The sequence below is a fragment of the Hemicordylus capensis genome, chromosome 1 (genome assembly GCF_027244095.1).
Source record: "Hemicordylus capensis ecotype Gifberg chromosome 1, rHemCap1.1.pri, whole genome shotgun sequence".
In the NCBI taxonomy this organism is placed as follows: domain Eukaryota; kingdom Metazoa; phylum Chordata; class Lepidosauria; order Squamata; family Cordylidae; genus Hemicordylus; species Hemicordylus capensis.
The window spans coordinates 201068239-201091887 of NC_069657.1; the positions used below are offsets into that span (position 1 = coordinate 201068239).

The following is a 23649-nucleotide window of genomic DNA, read 5'->3' on the forward strand; positions in this document are numbered from 1 at the left end:
CAACCCAGCCAAGGCCGGAGTAAGTCATGCTGAGGCCCTAAGCCAGGCCTGCTCAACTTTGGCCCTCCTGCAGATGTTGGCCTACAACTCCCATAATCCCTGGCTATTGGCCACTGTGGCTAGGGATTATGGGAGTTGTAGTTCAAAAAGCACTGTTTTTTGTATTGACACTTTTGAACTTTGATGCTGGAGAAGACTTTTGAGGATACCATGGATAGCCAAGAAAACAAACAACTGGATCATAGAACAAATCAATCTAGAATTTTCACTCAAGGAACCAAATGACCAGGCTCAATCATACTTTGGACACATTATGCAAAGACCCAGATCCCTTGAGAAGTCCATAATGCTGGGGAAAGCTGAAGGAATGATAAGAAGAGGTTGACCAGCAGCAAGCTAGATGGACTCAGTTACGACAGCAATGAATGCACCACTGCGAGACCTTAAAGCCCAAGTTGAAGACAGATCATCCTGGAGAGAATCTATCTGTGTGGTCACTAAGAGTCAACGCTGACTTGAAGACACTTAATCAATCAATCAGTCCAAAAACAGCTGTGGGGGTGGGGGGGCAAAGTTGAGCAGAGCTGCCCTAAGCTACATCAAGCTTAAAAGGCCCCATAACATTACAAAATGGATCAGAAGTCTCACCCTGGTCAGTCTCTCTCTCTCTCTCTCTCTCCCTCTCTCTCTCTCACACACACACACACATACAGACAGCCATGCTGCTGACATTTAACGGCAATGTTAGTCCAAAGAGGCAAACATTGCCTCTAACCGTGATAGTGGGTGTTGGTATAAACCAGGTTTAGGTCTAATAAAATTTTGATATAATTTACAGTTTTTTCCTCACAAATTAAATATGGCAAATAACTGTATAGCCATATAAGTAAAATTTTTGGTCATCAGCACAATAGTGTCTGAGTCTTTTTTTTCCTTGCTGTTTTGTTTTCCAACCAGTTGTGTAAAACTTGAAATTTAGCCCCTCCCCCCCCTTTTTTATTGAGAGGACCATCATGCGAGGCCCTAAGCTGCAGCTTCCTTAACTTCTGCCTAAATCTGGCACTGTTCCCAACACTCTGTGCATGCCTCCAAGGTGGCACAGGGGCTCCAGAAGGCTCACTTTCCCTTCAACGAGTCCCACCAGTGCTGGGAAAAGAGCAGCACTGCATGGTGCCAACAGTCACCTCTGCATGGTGCCAGGGGGACTGGGAAGAGTATTCACCTTTGGCCAAAACTTCACACAGGCCCCATAAACAATGAGTCAGGGAGCCACACTGAGGGATGATGGGAGGGATGATGATCTCACTCCCAAGCCTGACCATGAAAAACAGTGCATTGGATCTAGAAAACTCAGACTTAGGTCTCACTGACATAGTGAAGCTGTGTCTAGGCTGTACGGCATCAGCAGCAGCTTGATCAACCTGTTCCTGTTGTTGCCTGGGTCCAGGGGTGCAGCTATAATTGAGCAGATGGGTTCAAAGAACCTGGGGCCCCCAACTACAAAAACAGGGGGCTGCTCAGGGCTATCCTTAGAGAGTCCTGGCGGGGTGCGGGGCAAATTAGCCAGTGCAGGGCCCCCTTCCAGTTAATTCTAATGGGGGTTAAAAGAGCAGGGCCCTCTGAAAAGTATACAGTGTACTGTGCTTGACTGGCCAGCAAACTTGCCTGACCTGACCCCATAGAGAATCTGTGGGGCATTGCCAAGAGAAGGATGAGAGACATGAGACCAAACAATGCAGAAGAGCTGCATTGCCGCTAATGAAGCATCCTGGTCTTCCATAACACCTCATCAGTGCCACAGGCTGATAGCATCCATGCCACGCCGCATTGAGGCAGTAATTGCTGCAAAAGGGGCCCAAACCAAGTACTGAATACATATGCATGCTTATACTTTTCAGAGGTCTGATATTGTTCTATTCTACAATCCTTGTCTTCTTGGTTCCATGTAATATTCTAATTTTCTGGGATTGTGGATTTGGGGTTTTCACGAGCTGTACGCCATGATCATCACAATTATAACAAATTAAGGCTTGACTTATCTCGCTTTGCATGTAATGCGTCTGTCTCATATATCAGTTTCACCTTTTAATTTGCATTACTGAAATTAATGGACTTTTGCATGATATTCTAATTTTCTGAGTTTCACCTGTAGTAACCCTAGGCTAACCACTATCCCTTAGATTACCCTACCTCGCAGGATTGTTGTGAGGATAAAATGGGAAAAGAACCATGTAAACCCTGAGCATCTTAGAGGAAAGGTGGGATAAACGAGTCATAGATAAATATTGTAAAATACTGGCATATAGTTCATTAATTAGTAGGCTAGTTTTTCCTTTTCTCAACCAAAGCAGCACATAGGTTACATAAGAAGCTGCTGTATGCCAGGTCAGACCACTGGTCCATCTAGCTCAGTATTGTCTACAATGACTGGCAGCAGCTCTCCAGGGTTTCAGATGGGTATTGCCTAGCCTTACTTAGAGATACCAGGTACTGAACCTGGGACTTTCTGCATATAAAGCAGATGCCTTTCCACTGAGCTACAGCCCCATTCCCAGTATCAAGCCTGACATTAGTATTATGCAGCCAGATTATTATTAGTATTATGCAGGATTATGCAGCAAACTCACCAGGGCAAGTGGAGAAAGACTCGGCTTGAGTCCGACAGATTACAACATACAGAACATCCCTGCTCTGGCAATATGGGCGGCAAAGAAGCGATTCTTTTCGGCCCATATTGCGGCTGCAAGTTCACATCCGGCAGAGTTGTCCAGGGTTGTGAGAGGGCTAGTGAGTGCCCCTCCTACCTTGAATCAGAATTTGGAACCATCTAGTACGTGCTATGCTGTGTTTAATGATTTTTGTGTGGATAAAATCTCTCATATTTGGGCCGACTTGGATTTAGACCCCACAACTACTGCAGTGTCTGAATCAGAGGTGTCCAGCAGCGACTCCTCTTAAGTGGTCAGGCTGGATCAGTTTCAGTTTGTGATTCGTGAGGATGTGGACAAGCTATTTGGAGCAGTGCAGCCTACCACTTGTTCTCTTGACCCTTGCCCAACGTGGCTCATACTATCTGATATTCTCCTTCAGAGGAGCATTTATGATCTCTACTAGGCCTTGTAGAAGGCCTAGTAGAGATCATAAACGCTTCTCTGAGGGAGGGCAGGATGCCTCCTTGCCTTACGGAGGCAATTATTAGACCACTTCTGAAGAAGCCTGCCCTGGGTTCCTCACAGCTGAGCAACTATAGGCCTGCCTCCAACTTTCCATGGCTGGGCAGGGTAATTGAGAGGATGGTGGCCTCCCAACTCCAGGCAGTCTTGGATGAAACTGATTATCTAGACCCGTTTCAGATCAGCTTTCAGGCGGTCTATGGGGATGAGACTGCCTTGGTCGGCCTGATGGATGATCTCCAATTGGCAATTGACAGAGGAAGTGTGACTCTGTTGGTCCTTTTGGACCTCTCGGCGGCTTTCGATACTATCGACCATAGCATCCTTCTGGAGTGTCTGAGGGTGTTGCGGGTGGGAGGCACTGCTTTGCAGTGGTTCCACTCTTACATCTCGGGCAGATGCCAGATGGTGTCCCTCGGGGACTGTTGTTATTCAAAAACTGAACTTCGGTATGGTGCCCCTCAGGACTCCGTATTGTCTCTGACGTTGACATGAAACCGCTGGGAGAGATCATCAGGAGATTTGGTGCAGGGTGTTATCAGTATTTCTTCATGTCACCATCATCAGGAAAAGGCATAACCTCCCTAAATGCCTGCCTGGAGACAGTAATGGGCTGGATGAGAGGTAACAAGCTGAGGCTGAATCCAGATAAGACAGAGGTACTTATTGTGCAGGGTCGGAACTCAGGAGATTATTTCAATCTGCCAGTTCTAGATGAGGTCACACTTCCTCAGAAGGAACAGGTATGCAGTCTGGAGGTGCTTCTGGACACAAACCTCTCCTTGGTGTCCCAGGTTGAGGCAGTGGCCAGAGGTGCCATTTATTAGCTTCGGTTGATATTCCAGCTGCGTCCGTTTCTTGAGATAAATGACCTCAGAACAGTAGTCCATCTTCTGGTCACCTCCAGACTTGATTACTGCAATGCGCTCTACATGGGGCTGCCTTTGCACATAGTCTAGAAACTGCAGTTGGTCCAGAATGCAGCAGCCAGGTTGGTCTCTGGGCCATCTCGGAGAGACCATATCTCTCCTATCTTAAAAGATCTACACTGGTTGCCAATATGTTTCCGGGCAAAATACAAGGTTTTGGTTATAACCTATAAAGCCCTAAACAGCTTGGGCCCTGGGTATTTAAGAGAACGTCTTCTTTGCTATGAACCACACCACCCATTGAGATCATCTGGAGAGGTTCGTCCAGGGGTGTAGCTAGGGGAGAGGGGGCCCATGTTCATCCCTCTCCCTGGCGGCCCCCCAGAGTGAGGGAGATAATGAAGAAAACAGGGAGGGATGGAACTGGAGGGACCTCAGGAGCTGGGGGCCCGTGTTCTTTGAACCCTTTCGCTCAATTATAGCTACGCCCCTGGGTTCATCTGTAGTTGCCACTGGTTCTTTTGGTGGCTACTCAGGGACGGGCCTTCTCCATTGCTGCCCCGAGGCTTTGGAACACACTTCCTGCTGAAATATGAGCCTCCCCCTCTCTTACAACTTTAAAAAAGGCAGTCAAGATGCATTTGTCCAATGAGGCTTTTAATTAGATATTGTTTTAATTGTGTTTTTAATAGTTTTAATGCATTAAATTTTAATTGTTGAAATGTTTTAATCTTTTTATCTGTTGTTTTTATTATTTTCTTGTAAACCACCAAGAGATTTGCATTTTGAGCAGTATACAAATGTGTTAAATAAAATAACAAACAACAACAACAACTTACTATCACAAGATATGGAGATGGCCACTGATTTAGAAGGTGTAAACCACTTTTTTCAGGGAGGTAATCAAATCCTGCTGACAAATGATGTTCTAAGGCTAGACAGCAAATTAAATATGAACAAGTTATCAGGTCTGGATGGCAAGAACACTTTAGAAACTGTGATTGTTTCTTGTGTGATTGTAAACCTCTTACAACAATATGTAAACTGTCACTAACATCAGCCTTATTACTGGAAGTCAAGTCAACATAACACCAGTTTCTTAAAGGGATTCAGAGGAGAGCCAAGAAAAACATGTAAATTGGTGAAAAGCATTAGAGGTTAGAATCCTATATAATAAAAGGCTAAGTGAGTGGCCATGGCTTTGGAACATTGGGGATCTGCGTCCCTGCCTCCCTGGGCTGTTCTGGGCCTGCGCGAAGCGCAGGCCCAGAAGAGCCCAAGGGACACAGGACTGCAGACACCAGTGTCCCACAGCCACGGGCGGCCATTAGCGATGTTAGTGTGGCGGCGGGGGAAAGTGGCCGAGGCGGCGGCAGAGCCGCCGCCTCGGCCATGAGCTGCGGCACGGCGAGAGGAGGCCGAGGCAACCAGAAGCGGCCGCCCTGAAAAAGGCGAGGGCAATGGCGGCGGGGGAAGACCGAGACGGGGGACAGGGAAGCTGGGCGAAGTGGCGGCGAAGCCGCCAACGAGGCCCCCGCCCGCTCACAGCCGTCGCCCCCGCCTGCTCACCTGCCCTCCCAGCTGCCCAAAATCACCTTCCCCGCTCCCCCCCAAAAAAGATTAAGGGCCAAAATGGCCCATGAGAAGGTCGCCGCCCCCGCCTATCGCCCTCCCGCCCACCCAGCTGCCGAAGACCACCTTACCCGCTCCAGCCCGAGGGAAAAGAGAGGAGCTCACGAGCAGAGCTCCTCTCTGTGCTAAGTCACTGCTCAAACTGCCGCTATGGACGCAAAGGACGCCTATTGCGTCCATTGCGACCGTATGGGCAGCAGCTTAACACAGAGAGTAGCTCTGTTCCTGAGTTCCTCTCTTCTCCTTCGGGCTGGAGCGGGTAAGGTGGGCTCCGGCAGCTGGGTGCGCGGGAGGGCGATAGGCGGGGGCGGCCATCTTCTCATGGGCCATTTTGGCCGTTATTCATCCACCCCCCCCCCAAAAAAAAAGTATAAGCAAAATAAGGAAGAACAAAAACAGAGACAACAACAACAACAAAAAACAAAAAGAGAGAGGGGACAAGGGGGGAAAAAAGAGACAGAAAGAGAGAGAGAGAGACAGAAAAGACAGGATAGAAAGCTAGCGCCCGTTATCATAACGGGCTTAAAAATACTAGTTATTTAATAATAGATATTATTATTTATTTATTTACACAGTCAGACAGGTGTTACTGACTGGTTTGTTTTATACAGACATCGAGTCCTTCCCAAGGACCTAGGATGGCTGAATTTTATTGTCAATGTTGTTGCTGTTGTTATAGATATTGTCGCAGAATATAGGCTGTTCCCAGTAAAGCTGCTTTTTGTAATTGGCTGGTGGTGATTTCTGTGGCCCCTATGGTGTTGAGGTGCTCTTCAAGGTCTTTTGGAACTGCACCCAGGGCGCCAATTACCACTTATTATTTATTATTATTATTATTATTATTATTATTATTATTGAAGAATAAGTCTTGCTGAATAAGAAGCATGGCTTCTGCCAAAGCTTTATCAGTATTGTGGAATTCTTTGATTGTGGTAACTAGAGATGTGCATGAATCAATTTTTTTGATTCTATTTGTACCCGAATCAAACCACCCCTGATTTGTTTTGGGTCCGAATCTGGCCTGCTAGCATAGGGGTGATTTGTTTTGTCCACAAATCTCCCGAAACAGGTAGATTCGGGTATAAATTGTTTTGTATTCTAATCGATTCACACAGACAGCAGGCGCAGACAGTGATTCTCGCAGCAGCAGGTGGGGAAAAAAATCTCTTCTCTCTTCCTCAATCAGGAAAGCAGTGGCGGGGAGCAGAGAACTCACTCCAAGCAGCAGGCAGGCAAGGCAAAGCAAAGCAAAGCTCCTCTGGCTCCCTCTCGCTCTCTTCTCCCACAAGGCAGAAAGGCAGAATGGTGGCTGGCTGCCTCCTTAAGTATATTTGAAAATTGCTCCTTCGAACTCCCCACACCCTTGTCCCATCTTAGACTCTTCCTCTAGCCAATGCAGGGTCAGTCACCCCTGGCAACACAAGATTTGAATGGAAATGAGCCCATTTGGAACCAGGGGGGAATCGCCAGCCAATAGTTGAATCTGAACCAATCTGAAACCAATCTGAAGCCTGGGAGGGATTTTTAAAAACAATTTCCTGACACAAAATGGAGACAGCAAGAGATATAACCACAAAATGGAAGTCTGAATCTACAAATTTCTCAGGTCCAAAATCTGGGTAATTTGTTTTGGACCCGAATCTGGCCAGCTAGCACAGGGGCAATTTGTTTTGTCCACAAATCATCCAAAACAGGTAGATTTGGGTACAAATCATTTTTTACCCGAATCAATTAACACACCCCTAGTGGTAACAAGTATGTAGATAGGGGAAATCCGAGAGACATTATATACTTCCATAAAGCATTATATGTTTCCAAAAACCTATTAGCAAAGTCCCTCCTTAAAGGCTCCTGAGTAAACTTAGCAGAGTCATGGGATAATTGTTTAGACAGTCGAGGGCAGAGTAAAGAGACAGTTCTCACAATGGAAGGAAGTTGGGTTTCCCAAGAATCATTATGAAACCAATTTTATTTAATTTGTTCATAATAATGCATTGCTTTTCATATACGATGATAGTTTCGTTAATGCAAACCCTGATTCTGATCATACAAAGACTGGAAGCCACAATAAAAATGGCAAAATGGTATGATCATACCAAGATCGGTAACCTTTTGAATCCCAGTACCCTCAAGTGAGATTGCTATACATATATTATTGATTCTTCCTGGTAAAATTCAGAACAATAATTTAGTTTCCACCTTTAGTAAGCTGCTGGACACCAACTCACATAAGCAGAATACTAGCTGATTTAGCTCCATTGAAGTCAATGGGACTTCAATAGCTCTGCTGGTCAATGCGATAATGATTTGAATCCAAGTACTTCAACTTAATTGGGTTGTGAACTGGACAGTTAGTTGTTTCACATGCAATTTTTAAATTGTCCGTAATGTGGAGATATCATTCAGTCTTCCGTTCAGCTCCAGATTGTGATAGTTTGATATTTCCAAATGTGGAGAGCGTGGCACCCTCTGCGTCTAACTCCTGAGTTCAAGGTTCAAAGGGAATCTGATGTGTCAGTTAGAGAAAGCTAGGTCCAATATGTTGTAGCACAGGCCCTCAGGTCCTTTTAACCAGCACTGCTGCATATTTAAAATTGAATGAAGGCAGCAAGCTTTTGCTTACATAAGAAATTGAAGACAGGATTTAAAGAAACAGTTGCATATGTTTTCCCCATCACTCTTCTTTCAATGGCTGTCAGAGGAAGTACAGTTATATTAAAAATTCATTAAACAAACCGGCTAAAACCATAAGTCTTTGTACTTAATGGCTTCCGTAAGAATATATATATATATATACACACATACACACACACACACACACACACATACATAGTAATGGAGACTTGTATGGAGTGCAAGGCATTTCTTTTTCTGTCAGTCATTCCCCTCCTCCCACACTGGCCTATGTAAATCAATTGGAAGCAATGGCAAATGTAAATCAATGCTAGTTACGCTGCTCCTAACAGGAAAAAAGAATCCATTCTCCTTTTCCACCCCCCGCCCCATTCTGCCTATCATGCCAGAAATTTTTTAGATTCAACTTTATTCTTTTTAATGCTGGTGAATATCTGCAGGTATTGCTTGAGATGGGCATGCCATCTTTAGATAGGATGTGCAGCTTTCCGGTCCAGAACTTGACTGGTCAGCAGTCTGTTACATATTTATTTTCTGCCCTACTTTTCAGGTGCACCTCTCAAAGCAATCCACGTAACACCCTAAGCATCCGTATACAGCAAAGCAGCAAAGGTGAGCAACAGAGAGACTTTTTAAGAGCGAGATCTTTGCATGCCAAGCTCTTCAATCAGCTATTCTGACAGGCCGTGACTGTCTCTTCTCTGGCTCTTCGGTAGCTACAAGGTTGTGGAGAAATATCTAAAAATATTTATCTTTTTAGAAATATCCAAAAATAAAATAAAATATCCCACCCTGAGCTATTTTGGAGGAGCAGTATATAAATTAAAACAAACAAATAAACATACAAATAAATAAATAAATGAGGCGGAAGCACTATCTTACAACAAATATGGGTAACCCCCCCCCAAAAAAAGCACCAGAACAATGTGAAATTCAGGAAGGAAAAATGTGTTGTTATTTCAGTTGTGACTTTGTTAACAATTTGGAAGCACCCATTGTATTACTTCTGCAGTGTTATTGAGCTAGTTTTATTAAGGCAAATTTATAGCAATGTTAGAAATTAATACCACTCTTATTTCCGCCACAGCTTGGCTTTATTGAATGCCATGGGGCATATTAATCTGTAAAGCCAAGTAGTGCATGAAATAAAAGTATAAATTAACCTGTAACATGAATGTAAAAAGGGGTTTAATAAAAGAGAAATAAATAACACTTTAATGATAATCAAGCAGCCTGGCTTAACCAAGCACAGAGTGTAATAATGCTGAAAACAACCTACTGATACACATTTAAATGAAGTTTAAAGCCATGACACAAACAAAAGATTATTAAATCCAAAGTTCAGATGAATACTGAAATAATTACGTTATGTAAACCTTCCTAGAGAACAACCTCTTGGACACCATACTAATGTAAGCCAGAATGTCTTCCGACTTAGCATGCAGGTCAAGTTATAGAACTCTACAAGTAAATAACAGGATTGATGGGGAAAATGGTGAATATTTTTCCACAAATAAAAGAGCAAAATTGAAATAAAAATTTAGAGGAACAAAAAAGACATTTCAGGGACAAGCTCCATCTCGAAATCTTGGTAACTTTTAAAACAACTGTGTGTGTGTGCGTACCCACTTTTAGTTAGCCAGATTTTTTGGTGTGGCAAATTATGTTTTTTTATTTAGTAAAATGTTTCTGTCCTGCCCTTTTCATCCTAAAAATAGTACTCTCAAGGCAATTAGCAACAATCATAAAATAAAACCAATAAAAGTAATACATATAAAAACAAAACCAGTAGTGGCGGAGAAGCAGCAACAATAAGAAATAGAACAAGAGTCCTACTGAAAGGAACGTCTAAATAAGTTTGTTTTCAACTGAAGCCTAAAGGCACAAAGAGATTGAGTCAGCTGAATCTCCTAGGACAGAGGTGCCACTATACCTCAAAAGTAAACATGGAACTGGTCCTCCTCTCAAGACTGAAGTGCCCAGGCAGGTTCATGTGAACGGAGACTATCCTTTAAGAGACTCCAGCCTGAAACCTTGGAGAGCTGCTGTCAGTCAGTGTAGACAATATTGAGCTAGATGAACCAATGGCTTGACTTGGTATACGGCAGCTTCCATGTTCCTATACTCCTGGTAAAGAATCTCTGTCCTCACAGGAATTTCAGCTGTTATTTTTTGTTTCATATTGGGATAAAGTTTACATTTAGTGCTGATTCTAACCTTGAGAGACATTAATGGATTTGGATTTGGATACTACAGAGGCGTAGCTAGGGGAGACGGGGCCCATGTTCATCCCTCTCTCTGGCAGCCCCCCAGAGAGATGGAGATAATGAAGAAAATAGGGATGGATGGAGCTGGAGGACCCTCAGGAGCTGGGGGCCCGTGTTCTTTGAACCCTTTCGCTCAATTATAGCTACGCCCCTGCTTCCAGCCCTACCTGGAGAAGCCAAGGATTGAATCTGGGACCTTCTGCATGCAAAGAGATGCTCTTCCACTGAGCTATGGCCCTATCACCAGCCAGATGTCCTATAAGCCTTAGTGGGGTTAAATAAATAAATTCAGTGCTGATCCACTGAGACAGGTAATTTTAAAGACTGTACTGTAGTCCTGTTAATAAGGAAGTCTGACAGGCATTTATTTAATATTTTAGGCCCAAACCAAACACTTCGATTTTCACTTGAGAATCTTTTCTTGTTTCAGTTAATGAGCATACATTACTGCCAGTCACAAATCATGCTTTATTTATTTAATTATAAATTTCTGTGCCAGCTTTCCTCTTTTTAAGTTTCACCATACTTCCTCCAGCTAGTACAAGAGAAGGACACTTCCACACCTGTCTGCCTCAGTTGGTGGCCCATTCTAGAGATGGATGAGATTCCTGCATTATGTGCTTGATGCCAGTTTGACAGGAGTCCAGTTCAAATGATATGGCCCCCCAGCACACACGGGCATGAAGGGTAAGAAGACATCAAGAGAGCACCTGTCAGAGCGTCCTCTGTGGATGTTCTGATGCCGTTCCAGTTCTGATACCCTTAATTGTATGTGGGCTGCTCATCTAAATGCCCCTATATATCTGCTCCAAATACTTGTTTAAAGAAGTACTTGGAGCATACAGATAAGGGCCATTCAGATGAACAACACCCACAAATAATTAAGGAACGCACTAGGAGGGCATTGAGACATCCTCCACAGACTTCCTGGTGGGCATGCTCTCAGTACATCCCATTCCTGATCACATGTGCTGAAGGGGTCGTATTGCCCCACTTCTTTGGAATTCTCTTCCCCTCCAAATTAGTTTAGCCGGGGAGACCCGAGTTCAAATCCCCATTCAGCCATAATACTAGCTGGGTGACTCTGGGCCAGTCACTTCTCTCTCTGCCTAGCCTACTTCACAGGGTTGTTGTGAGGAGAAACTTAAGTATGTAGTACACTGCTCTGGGCTCCTTGGAGGAAGAGTGGGATATAAATGTAATAATTTTATTATTATTATTATTATTATTATTATTATTAAATCTCTATTGAAGACTTCTTTTTCACCAGGCTTTTACCCTGTAGTTTACCTATTTGGTTGGGGGTTTTTGGTTAGTTACTTTAGTTTTTAACTTAGAATGTAATTTTTAATGTTGTCTTGTTTTGCATGTTTTTGTGCACCTCCTGGAGTCTTCGGAGTGGGTGGTATATTAAATGTTTCTAATAAATAAGTAAATAAATACATACATATTTTACCCAACCATGGGAGGTTGGAGATTGGCCTATAATTATCCATCACTTGGGAGTTATTTGCACATGGCTTCATGTTGAGCGAAGCCACTTCGAATCACATTCGTGGCATTGAGGGAAGCAGCCCCTACCCTCTGCTCTCGGGTTTTCTTTTGGTGCAAGTTTACATCACATGCCTCCATGTTTTCCTTCTAGCCAATGGTGGGGGGGGGTTTCTAAAGAGCTATATCTGCATTTCTAAAGAGAGTATCCCTCTTATTATGCTCATTATTCTATGTCAGTGCCTCTCCCTATTTGCTCTGGCATTTTCAGAAAAGGTCGCTTAAAACCAGCATTTTAAAAACCCAGAAATACATCGAGATAAGCTAGAATTTGGGAGACAAAGCCTGATTTGTGTGTAGAGTGCTTCCAAAGATCTCAAATGGACTTCAGGTTAAGTTTGGCTGGTGTGTGAACCCACACTCTCTCTTCCGAAGGAGATTCGGGGTAACAGCCCTGTCTGTAAAGCCTCCAGGGGATCCAGAATGGGCTTCTTAAGAAGGAGTTGAACCACTGCCTCCTTCAAACAAGATGACATCCTGCCCTCCCCCAATGAGATATTAATGATATCAACCAGGCCAGCTCCAACAGCCTCCCTGCATTACTTGTCTACCTGTCCCTCTGTCATTCCTTTATTATCTCCCTCCCTGAGGAACAATTATTTGGGAATAAGCTCTGTTGAGCACAGTGTCTTCCATTCACAGAAGAAGCTCAATTTGAGAAAAAGGGGTGAGTCCCCTGAAATTCAGTTTCTGAGAGCTGGGGATTTTCAGGGGCCAGTTTGTGGGGGAGCAAGAGACTGCAAAAGGTAAGGGGGCATTGGCATTCTCCCTTTGCATAAACAGTAGACAATATTAGGGTACAATCCAGTGGGACATGCATCTTAGTAAATATGCAATGGATTATTCTGTTCCTCTGCCACCCTCTTTAAAGTCATTGTGCCTATTATATAACTGAGATGCAATCTTTAAGAAAATACTGTGTTTGTTTGGATCAGCTTTTTCAGATAAATGCCTATTTATTTCTATGGGCACAGTGAAACTAATTAAAGGATTGCCTGTGTAATTTTTTATGATACATTCAGGGCCTACATTTCAAGGCATGTTTTGGCTTTAGGTGGTTGTTAAGGGACTTCATCTAGATATAAATAAGGGAAAGAAACAGAATCTAAACTGCACCAAACTTACACTCCAAAAGTGTATGCAAATCAAAAGCACTGAACATTTGACCCAACCCTGCAGTTATAAAACATCATGAGGGCTCCCTCTACTGGGCTCCCCAAAGAAGTTAACTGACAAATCCTGAACAATCAATTTTGTTCTGCCTGTTCATCACAAATGTGTCATGAAGTAGGGTGTGAAGGTGAAAAGGAACCTGCCACTGCTGAAGTGTACATCTAAATCTTGAAATATTGCCCTTTATTTAAAACCCCAAACAACATTTTAATAATTAACCTTTTTCTTTGAGTAGAAATTATAGTCACTTTTTAAAATAATGAATTAAAATATGCTGTGAACTGTATTTGGGGGGACTTATACAGGTAACTTATATAGGTAACTCATGTTGTTTTAACTTTGCCATGTCTGCTAGCTGTAAGAAGAACGCCTTGGTTGCCATAGAACCAGTTAAAGATCTTGCTCTGGAGAAAATGTAATGATACTAAACAGGAGGCAGGTTTCACATTTAGTCAAGTGAGGTCCCAGTACTCTTCAGTGATGTTCACTAGGAGTTCTGTCAGCTAATGAGTCAAGCCATCTGCAACTGTTTCCTAACAGATGTGGCAAACCGTCATACTGAGTTGCATCTTTAATGGAGCTGTAGCAACAACCGTCCAAATAAAGAGGCTATTTAGCCATGGGATGTGTTGGTTTTCCTGCACACCATTCATTAGCTGCTGTGGCCAGAAAGTCTTCCCCACTTAAAATTCCATGTATTTTCATGATGGGTGCCATCCATCGAATGGCTGAGGGATTAGAGAAGATGGGTACTTCCAGACAGAGAGCTTTTTTCACCATTTACCTTTCTGGGTTTCCTCACTGGAACTGCATGAGAAACAGAGTTTCCAATAGAACAGTTCTCGTGGGTTTCTCTCTCCCTCTCTCTCTTTTTACTCATGTCACTATTGTCCATTTGCACCAGGGACAGGACATTGCCGGTTAGTTGTCTGTACCTCCCTTTGTCTCCCCCTCTGTCCCCACCATGCTTATCATTGGCATGCACAGAAAGAGAGATGTTGGCCCAAATATAGTGCTTTAAAAAAAAGTAAATTCTGTTGTGAACTTCTGGTTCATTGAACTTTTGCAGCTTTCCCCCCTGCTTTGGGAAGCTGCAAGCCTGCTTTGGTTCCTGTGGAACTTAAATTGAACAGGGGTGTTACTTAAACACAATTGCATTGATTAGAGGTGCCTCTGTTTTTTTAAAAAAGAAACAAATATTTGATGTGGTTTTAAGCGTCTCCTGCTTTTCTGGACATTATTGCTGTTTGTTAACAAACCACTTCCTGGAATAGTTTCCTCTGACCAGCACTGTCCCCTTTAATGACTTGGCTGCAATCCTGTGCACATAGTGCATTTCCTGGGAACACGCCCCATTGAACAATGTGGAACTTGCTTCTGAATAAACATGCATAGGTGGTGATCTCAACAGCACAATTTCTTCCTTTTGAAATGAGTTTATGTTTAATGGATGCTCTTTCAATTAATTGGGGTAGGAAGAATAAGCGATATAGCTCAAATATTGCCAATATTGCTTAAATTTTAATTGTTGAAACATTTTAATCTTTTAATCGGTTTTTATTGTTTTGTTGTAAACCACCCAGAGACTTACTTGCATTTTGGGCGGCATACAAATGTGTTAAACAAACAAACAAACAAACAAACAAACATTGTTTTAAAAAGATTAATTGTGGAAGAAAACACAATGGGGGGGCAGAAAAACAAGAGGTGGATCAAGGTGTTGTAGATTTACCACTTTGTTTGCATGTTTAAAAATAAAAATAAAAAGCTGGGGAAGACAATCATAATAGTGCTAAAAATGGCATGTTAAAAAAAAAAAGAACTGGGAAGGGTAAAGGTGTGCTCAGGTGTGGAAATGGAGGAGCATACCCTGCAAGACAGCCCTCAGATATATCACCGCCTTTGCAGAAAAACAACCCTTTCTCAAATCTAGACAGGTTATGCAATGGTGTGTCTACGGGGCTATTCTCACGATTAACAAAAATCGGGCTAGGAGAGCCTAGCCCAATTTTTGTTAATCGTAAGAACCACTGGGCTCGACTGCGAGCCTGGTGGTTCTAGAGCGGGTAACCTGCTCAAGCACCCCTGGTCAAAAACCAGGTTTGTGGAGCGAATGCTCCACAAACCTGGTTTTCAGTAGTGTAGCCGCGGTGCGGCTTCATGCTGCACCTACTCACGAGTAGACCCCCCCGAGGGAAGGCGAAAAGCTGCCTCCCAGCTCCGGGGGACTCCCCAGTATGTCCTGCGCGCTTGCACAGGGCATACTGGGGCTTGCAGGGGCCAATCAGGACCCAAGCTCCCCAACCTCTGCCAGCTCCGTCTCGGAGCCGGCAATCGTGTGGGCGACCGATCCAGCCGCCCAGGGCTCCCTTCCCGCTCACTGCCCCCACCGTGTCTCATGGATCATGAGACCCGGTCCTACATCTCTCCTCATCACACAAGTTGTTTTGTTAAGCTTTTAATGTCAGAATATCTGAGCAATGAAAAGAAATGTGTTTTATGGAAACAGTGCAAATTCCACATCTCATGCAGACAAAAGCCCTATTCAGACATTAGGAACATAGGAACATAGGAAACTGCCATATACTGAGTCAGACCATTGGTCTATCTAGCTCAGTATTGTCTTCACAGAGTGTACAGATGTCTCTACACTCATACATGTTTTTGTGTGAATGACTCTACCTGCGTTCTTATTCAAAGTGAACCTGAGTACAGGCCCCTCAAATGCATGGTACAGATAGGAAGTGTACTGCTGTACCTGTGTTCAGCATAATGTGTGACTAATTGTACCTGTGTACAGATGTGTACCTGTACACATACCAAAAAGGTCTACATGTACAGAAAAAGGCTTCTAAAAGGTGGTTTATCACATCATGAACCTGGATTGTTAGGGGGGAATGTACAGGGTGTCTATAAGATTTTAGCACTATTCAGACATTATGTTGAACACTCATACTTCAACATAATGTCTGAATAGGGCTAAAATCATATAGACACCCTGTAAAATCCCCCCTAACATTCTGGGTTCATGGTGTCATAAACCACCTTTTAACAGCACCCTATGTCTTCTGACTGTATAAGATAGCAGATCTAACCTTCCTTTACTGATTGAAATGGGTTATATTATAGAGCTGCTGTGGTTCAGTGAACAACATTCTTGTCTGGGAAATCCTGCTCAGCTGTGAACTGGTGTTCCTGAGCAAATCACTACCCATCAGCCTCCTTCTGTGAAATGGGAACAATACTGACTAACAGCACAGGGTTGTTGTGAATATAAAAGCAATAAGATGTGGAAAGTACTTATACCACAAATAACATTCCATAAAGAGCAATAATACAAATAATAATGTTGATGGATCTGGAGTGCAGACTTTGCACATGAAAGTGCTGTTGACAATATAACTATAAAAAGAGACTATCCTGGCTCATTCGTTATCTCTTTTGTACCAACCACTATGCTCCTAGCAGTCTAGTATAAATTAACAGTGAAGGCTGTACAATAGATATAATTATTTATCATATGCTATAATTTTTTTAATAAACAATATGAAATATTTCATGAGGCATAAAAGATAGGATTCCCTTCACCTTGAAGAATATTCTTCCCTACCTTTCTCTCTCTCACTGTGTCTTTAAAAATAAGTGGACTTATGGTTTGCAGCAATCCTAAACAAACAAACAAACAAACAAACAAATAATCCATCGTTTATCCTCTTATTCAGTGGCATTAAAAAATACCGATGTGTTACTTTCACACGACTGCCCTCTTCTCCTCATTGGACTAGCAAGAGGACTGTGACATTCTGCTCTCCACTGGTAGCTGTCACGAACACTTAATCTGTCTGCACAAAAATGTTATTGCATGTGTGTTCATCTGGGGTGTCCTTATTCACCTTCATAGGTACATGTGACATTTAACAAAAAGTTCTGCTTTACAGCTTTCCCCATGCTTTGGGTTATAAATTATTTGTAGAGTATCAGTAATAACAATTGATTCCAGCCAGTAAGTAATAGAGTTATAAACAGCTCCCACTATTTAGCGGAAGAAATGCCCTAGTCCCTAGCTTTATTTATTAGTATTCGAGGGCTCTCCAGACCACAGCTCCTCTAAGATCCGTTATTGCTTAATTAAACTAGAAAAGATGACCTGCCGATGACTCTTTGTTCTTTGCAAAAAGAAAAAACACACACCTGCAGTGTAATTTCAAGCTTTCTGCATGCTTCCCACACACACAACACGCATTGTAAATAGACCTCAGGTAGATAGAAAATGCATGTTTTTCCTTACATGCTTTTGATGTGTGTGATCCTTATTTTCATTCCGTGTACTATTTTTTTTTATAAAAATAGCCGCTGCAGGCATTTCCATTTTATTAGCTGCTTTATGGCTCCCCTTATGTTCATGAGTGAATCAGTTCGAAGGATGAGATAGATACACTCCCACAGAGGAAATCTTTTCAATGACTTTTTTAAAAGCACCGTGTTACAACTTACTGCATTTTTCAAGAAATGCAATATATCTAGTGAAGTGCTACAGGAGTTACATGTTTGGAATATACAGCAAGCAATGTCCACAGACCTAAAGCCAGAGCTGCGGAGACCTCGCCAGTAAATGGGCTGATGTACGAGGCAATCTCTCATCAATAATGGCATGAAGATTTCAGATAAATAATCCCCAATTAAATGCTCTTGCAAAAAAACAAGGATGGCAGCTGCCAGATTTTATTCTTCTATCCCCCCTACCCTCGGTTACAATGTAGTGATAACTGACAAATAAAACTTAATGTCACATTATCATGACGCAAATAAAAATGTACTGTATCCTTACATAAATGTCAAGCTGGTGACTGAGACACTGTATATCATCTCTCCACCACTAGCTGGCACCATAGCTTTAAAAATGCCATCTATATAGGTACCGCATTAGGATTTTAATTAGGAAGCCAAGCACGGCATGGTGGGGGAGGGGGGTGAGGAGGTAGCAGCGGATGGTCAAGGAAACACATAGGGTTAAAAAAAAACACCAAAATATTATATACTTCGTGATGATTGCAAAGGAAAGAGGTCAAGCATTTAATAGACTCCACACTCATGCTTATTCTGCAGATCTAGACTGTTCTAAAATAAGAAGGACCAAATTACGGGTGGAGAGAGTGGAGCATCCATAGCACCAGGGAAGACAGTAAAACCAGTATGTCTTCATACACAGGCATGCACACACAGTCTCTTTTTTTAACAAATCGTTATTTGCTAATTGCTCCCTGCTCCCTTAATTGTCTAGTGCCTAGATGACTGCTGCCCCAAGAGGCTATGCTTCTGTTATTTTCCATCAGCTGCATGTTTTGCCCGAATACAGTCAGCTACAGTCCATCTGACTGTACAGCTGTGCATTAGGAACATAGGAAGCTGCCATATACTGCCATATATTGAGTCAGACCATAGGTCCATCTAGCTCAGTATTGTAGACAGACTGGCAGCGGCTTCTCCAAGGTTGCAGGCGGGATTCTCACTCAGCCCTATCTTGGAGATGCCAGGGAGGGAATTTGGAACCTAGATGCTCTTCCCAGAGCGGCTCCACACCCTGAGGGGAATATCTTACCGTGCTCACACTTCTAGTCTCCCTTTCGTATGCAACCAGAGCAGATCCTGCTTAGCTTAAGGGGACAAGTCATGCTTGCTACCACAAGACCAGCTCTTTTCCCATTGTTCAAGAACAGTCTCTAAAGTACAACCTACATAGGACTCAGAGAAGTCAACCAGACTAGATAAATATGGCTCTCTCTTTTTTCCTAACAATTGTGCAATTATTGTGGACTCTTCAAGAAAAGAGCTGCATGTGCACATGGTTTGACTGACTTCTCTGAATCCTATTGTAGGTTGTCCTTTAGAGAATGTTCATACAACACCATGGCAAATACCATACCACTATGAGATACTAGTGCTAAATTGTGGTATATTTAAAGCAAAATTGTTCTGTACCTTGTGAAAAATGCAAAAAGTTAAAGGCAAGGTTGTATATTATATTGTGGGAACAGCAATAGACCCTGAAGAACACTTGTGGTAAGCCAGGAGCTATGCATTAATAACTAAATTCTCTATAAGGATACAGGGCAGAAATCTATACTTGTGCAGTGTAAACACTGAACATTTTTTTAATAATATAGACTGTCTTTCTCTCGTGTCTTTGGGTTAACTCAGATTCCAGTGACCATGAGAAGGTGATACTGCAACTAGCTACTGCCTGAAATAATTATGAAAATATACGGAAACCTACAAAACTACAGTAGCAGTGCATGCATGAGGCTTTTTACCATAAACCATTCCTGGGTTGTTTTTTTAAATGCTGTTAAGACACAACGTTTTACTCCTGGGGGTTCATGTAAAAGGCCTGTGGTATCAAACACATGCTGTCTCATCTCTGTGTCTTCCGCCATCCTATCGTCTGTAAGTTCTACCTCAGTAGCAAGTTTGTGATTGGCTGAGTTGCAATTATTGCAACTCAGTGGTTCCCAAAATGGGAGCCTCCAGATGTTGCTGAACTATAGCTCCCACCATCCCCAGCCAGTTTGGGAACCATTGAACTAGATAAGGTTGCAATTGGCTGAGTTGTGTTATGGTTCAGTTTGGGTGTGTTGTGATTGGCTGGGTTTTGCAGTCAGATTCATGCTGGGGTTCCACATCATCCCTGCACACACACTGCAGTGGCTTCCCTTTCCCCCCTCAGCATTGCTGCAAAGAACAGCGCACACATTCAGCGCACACATTATTCCCATCCTGTGTCAAAACATAAGGAAAGGAGATTACACACACACACACACACACACACAACCTGCAAGAGAGATCCAAGAGCTACTCTAAGCCACCCTCTAGGATATCTTTCTCAGAGGCCAAAGACAGCAAAGTATATTAGCCTTTCTCACTTGGCAAGTTTAGACAAGACAGTAATTTGCAGAAACATATCTGCATCACAAAGATATAACCTGAGGCTCACCATCTTATATTAATGGCTTATAATGTACACAAGAAGGGCCCCAACAGATCAAAAGAAAGACCCATCTAGTGTAGCATCTTGTTTGACACAGTGGCCAACCATATATCAACAGGAGGCTTTACACACAGGGCTTCTACCCTGAATCTACTTCAGAGGACAGTGTGTGCATTCACACACCAGCCAAACTTATCCCGAAGTCCCTTTGAGATCCTTGGACCCACTCCACACACAAGTCAATCTTCGTCTTGCGAATTCTAGTTCCTCTTGAGGTATTTCCAGGTTTTTAAAATGCTAGTTTTAAGCTACTTTTTCTGAAAACACCAGAGCAAACAGGGAGAGGCACTGACGTAGAATCATTAACATGATAGCCTACTCTCTTTACAAATGCAAATGTAGCTCTTCAATACTCTCTCCCTCCCCACCCCCCGCCATTGGCTAGAAGGAAAACACAAAGGAAAACATGTGGATTTGCATCAAAAACAACCCCGAGAGCAGAGAGTAAGGGCTGCTTCCCTCAATGTCGCAAGTGTACTTCCAAGTGGCTTCACTCAACATTTACCCCGAAGCATGAAGCCATGTGCGAATAACACCCAGGAAGCCCAGAAGCAGAACATGTGTGCAAATAACCCGCTCCAGTTGTTCCTCGCAATAACTGGCATTTAGCAGCATATTGCTCCTGAATCTGGTGGTTCCACATAGTCATCATAGCTAATAGCAATGGGTGGGTGCATCTTCCATGAATGTGTCCATTCCTCTTTTAAAACCATCCAGGCCACCACCACATTTTGTGGCCATGAATTCCATAAATTAATGATGTGTTGGGTGAAGGAATGCTCCTTCTGTCCGTTCTGGATCTCCTGCCAATCAGTTTCAAGGGATGGCCTCAGATTCTAGTGGTATGGGACAATGAGGATGATGGTGGGGAAATTATTCACTTTCTCTACATAATGCATAATGTTATAAACATCAATTCTGCCTCAGATGTCTTTTTCTAAAGTAAAAAGACACAATTTGTACTAGTCTTTCTACACAGGAAAGGTGCCCCAGACCCCTGATCATTTTGGTTGCCTTTTTCTGCATCTTTCCAACTCTTCAATATCCTTTCTGAGATGTGGCAACTAGAATTGTCCAAAGTATTCCAAGTATGGCCACATCATAGATTTGTTTAATAGCAGTTTTATTTTTGATCTCTTTCTTAAAGATCCCTACAGTCGCATTCACCTTTTTCAAGCTGCTGCACATGAGGCCAATGTTTTCACTCAGCTATCCACAGTGAACCTAAGATCTCTCTCCTGCTTAGTTACCACCAGTTCAGACCCCATCAGAGTATATAGGAGCCAGTGTGGTGTAGTGGTTAGAGTGCTGGACTAGGACCAGGGAGACCCGAGTTCAAATCCCCATTCAGCCATGAAACTAGCTGGGTGACTCTGGGCCAGTCACTCCTCTCTCAGCCTAACCTACTTCACAGGGTTGTTGTGAAAGAGAAACTCAAGTATATAGTACACCGCTCTGGGCTCCTTGAAGGAAGAGAGGGATATAAATGTAATAATAATAATAATATATGCAATTGGAATTCTTGCCCTAACGTCCATCACTTCAAATTTACTTAGATTGAACAGTATTTGCCATTTTGTTGCCTGTTCACTCAGTTTGGAGCAGCCCTTTTGGAGCTCTTCGCAATCCATTCCAGAGCCCACAACCCTGAATAATTGGATGTCATCTGCAAACTTGGCCATCTCACTGCTTCATGTAGATGTTAAAAAGAATGGGAGCAAGGACCGAGCCCTGTGGAACCCCACAAGAAAGGGGCCAGGGCAAAGAACACTCACCTCCAATCAACACTGGCTAGAATTGCCCCATGAGCTAGAACTGGAACCACTGAAGAACAGAGCCCCCAAGGCCCAGCCCACGTAAGCGCTCCAGAAGGACAGCATGGTTGATGGTATCAAAGGCCGCTGAGAGAGCAAGGAGAAACAAGAGAGGTATGCTACCCACATCAAGGTTACGAATAACATACATAAAAAGTGGGGTGAGTAATTTAATAAAAACTAGCTGGGCCGGGTGCACTGCCGCTATTCTCCCCACCACCACCATGCCAGCACGCCCGGCTTTCTGGCTGGCCAGCCAGACAACTGGCCACCCACCTACCCCCGCCACCTGCTTCTCACCCCACCCCACCCAACGCTTTCTGGCTTGTGGTTTGGCCAGAAAGCCAGCCCGCCACCTCCTCCTCCCAGTGGCCAGGCTGGGCTGGGCCAGCCCGCCTCTGGCCGACTGGCGGCCGGGCCAGGGCCAGGCTGGCCCACCACCATCTCCTCCCACCTCCTCCTCCCAGTGGCCGGGCCAGGGGCTGCCCAGCCCACCGCTGCCTCCTCCAGCTGACCGGCGGCTGGGCCAGGCCAGCCCACCACCGCCACCATTGTCTCCTGTTCCCGGCACTATCCCCAAGGCAGTTGGTTTCACAAGAGCTGCCACGCATGGGATTAGCGACGGGTACATTTAGGAGAATTATATAGATATGATGTATTAGCAATGCTTCTTTAAAGCAACATTTTTATATGCAAACTAGTGAAATTCCAGAAGCAGTTCTCAAATTTAACTCTTTAGAGCAGGGCTGCTCAAATTCAGCCCCCCCCCCTCCAGTTGTTTTTGCACTACAACTCCCATAATTCCCAACCACAGTGGCCAAAAGCCAGGGATTATGGGAGTTGCAGGCCAACATCTGCAGGAGGGCCAAAGCTGAGCAGCCCTGCTTTAAGGCCTTAAACAATAACAGTGCAATCTTGAACCTATCCACCATTCTAAAAAGTCAACTGCAGGATGGGAAATAGCAGATGTCTTTTGAGAACCAAGAGTATATGCCGATTTTTCTTATAGCACATGTGCCCATTCATACTATTCTTCATCCACTGGCCTGACCACACATGGTAAGCGCATGTGTGTGCCTTGAGCATGCATGTCCATCTCACCTCTTGACACACTAGGACACCTCTCCCCAAATGCATGGACGGACACCCTCCCACATGTGGTTCGGGGAAAGCATCCCTGGCATGCTGCAGGGCAGGGTGGGGGGAGGGAGAGAGGTGTGCTCATGGTTCACATATATCCTGATTTGGGCCAGTTATAATTTGAACATGAAGTCAGACTACAGATGTGAAGGTTCAGGGGGGAAACCGGGAAATTTCGGGAGAAACCAGTTTCCCCCCAAAGGACTTCTGTTTTCTTTTCTTTTTTAATGGAAAAATTGAATTATGGAATATTTTCTCTTGGAATTATGAATAAAATATTTAAGAAAATGTATTCAGATATATACATATAAGGAAAGATGTTCTGGCCTTTACCCCCCACCCCCAAGCTTT

General features: G+C 43.5%; 1 long non-coding RNA gene across 1 annotated transcript in view; it reads right to left on the reverse strand.

Moving 5' to 3' along the window:
* The window catches only part of LOC128333052 (uncharacterized), a 69863-nt gene that overhangs the window by 30468 nt on the left and 15746 nt on the right, over positions 1 to 23649 (reverse strand). The window contains exon 2 of the long non-coding RNA XR_008310834.1: positions 16910 to 16965. This is a non-coding gene — a long non-coding RNA (uncharacterized LOC128333052). The remainder of the gene's footprint in view (positions 1 to 16909; positions 16966 to 23649) is intronic.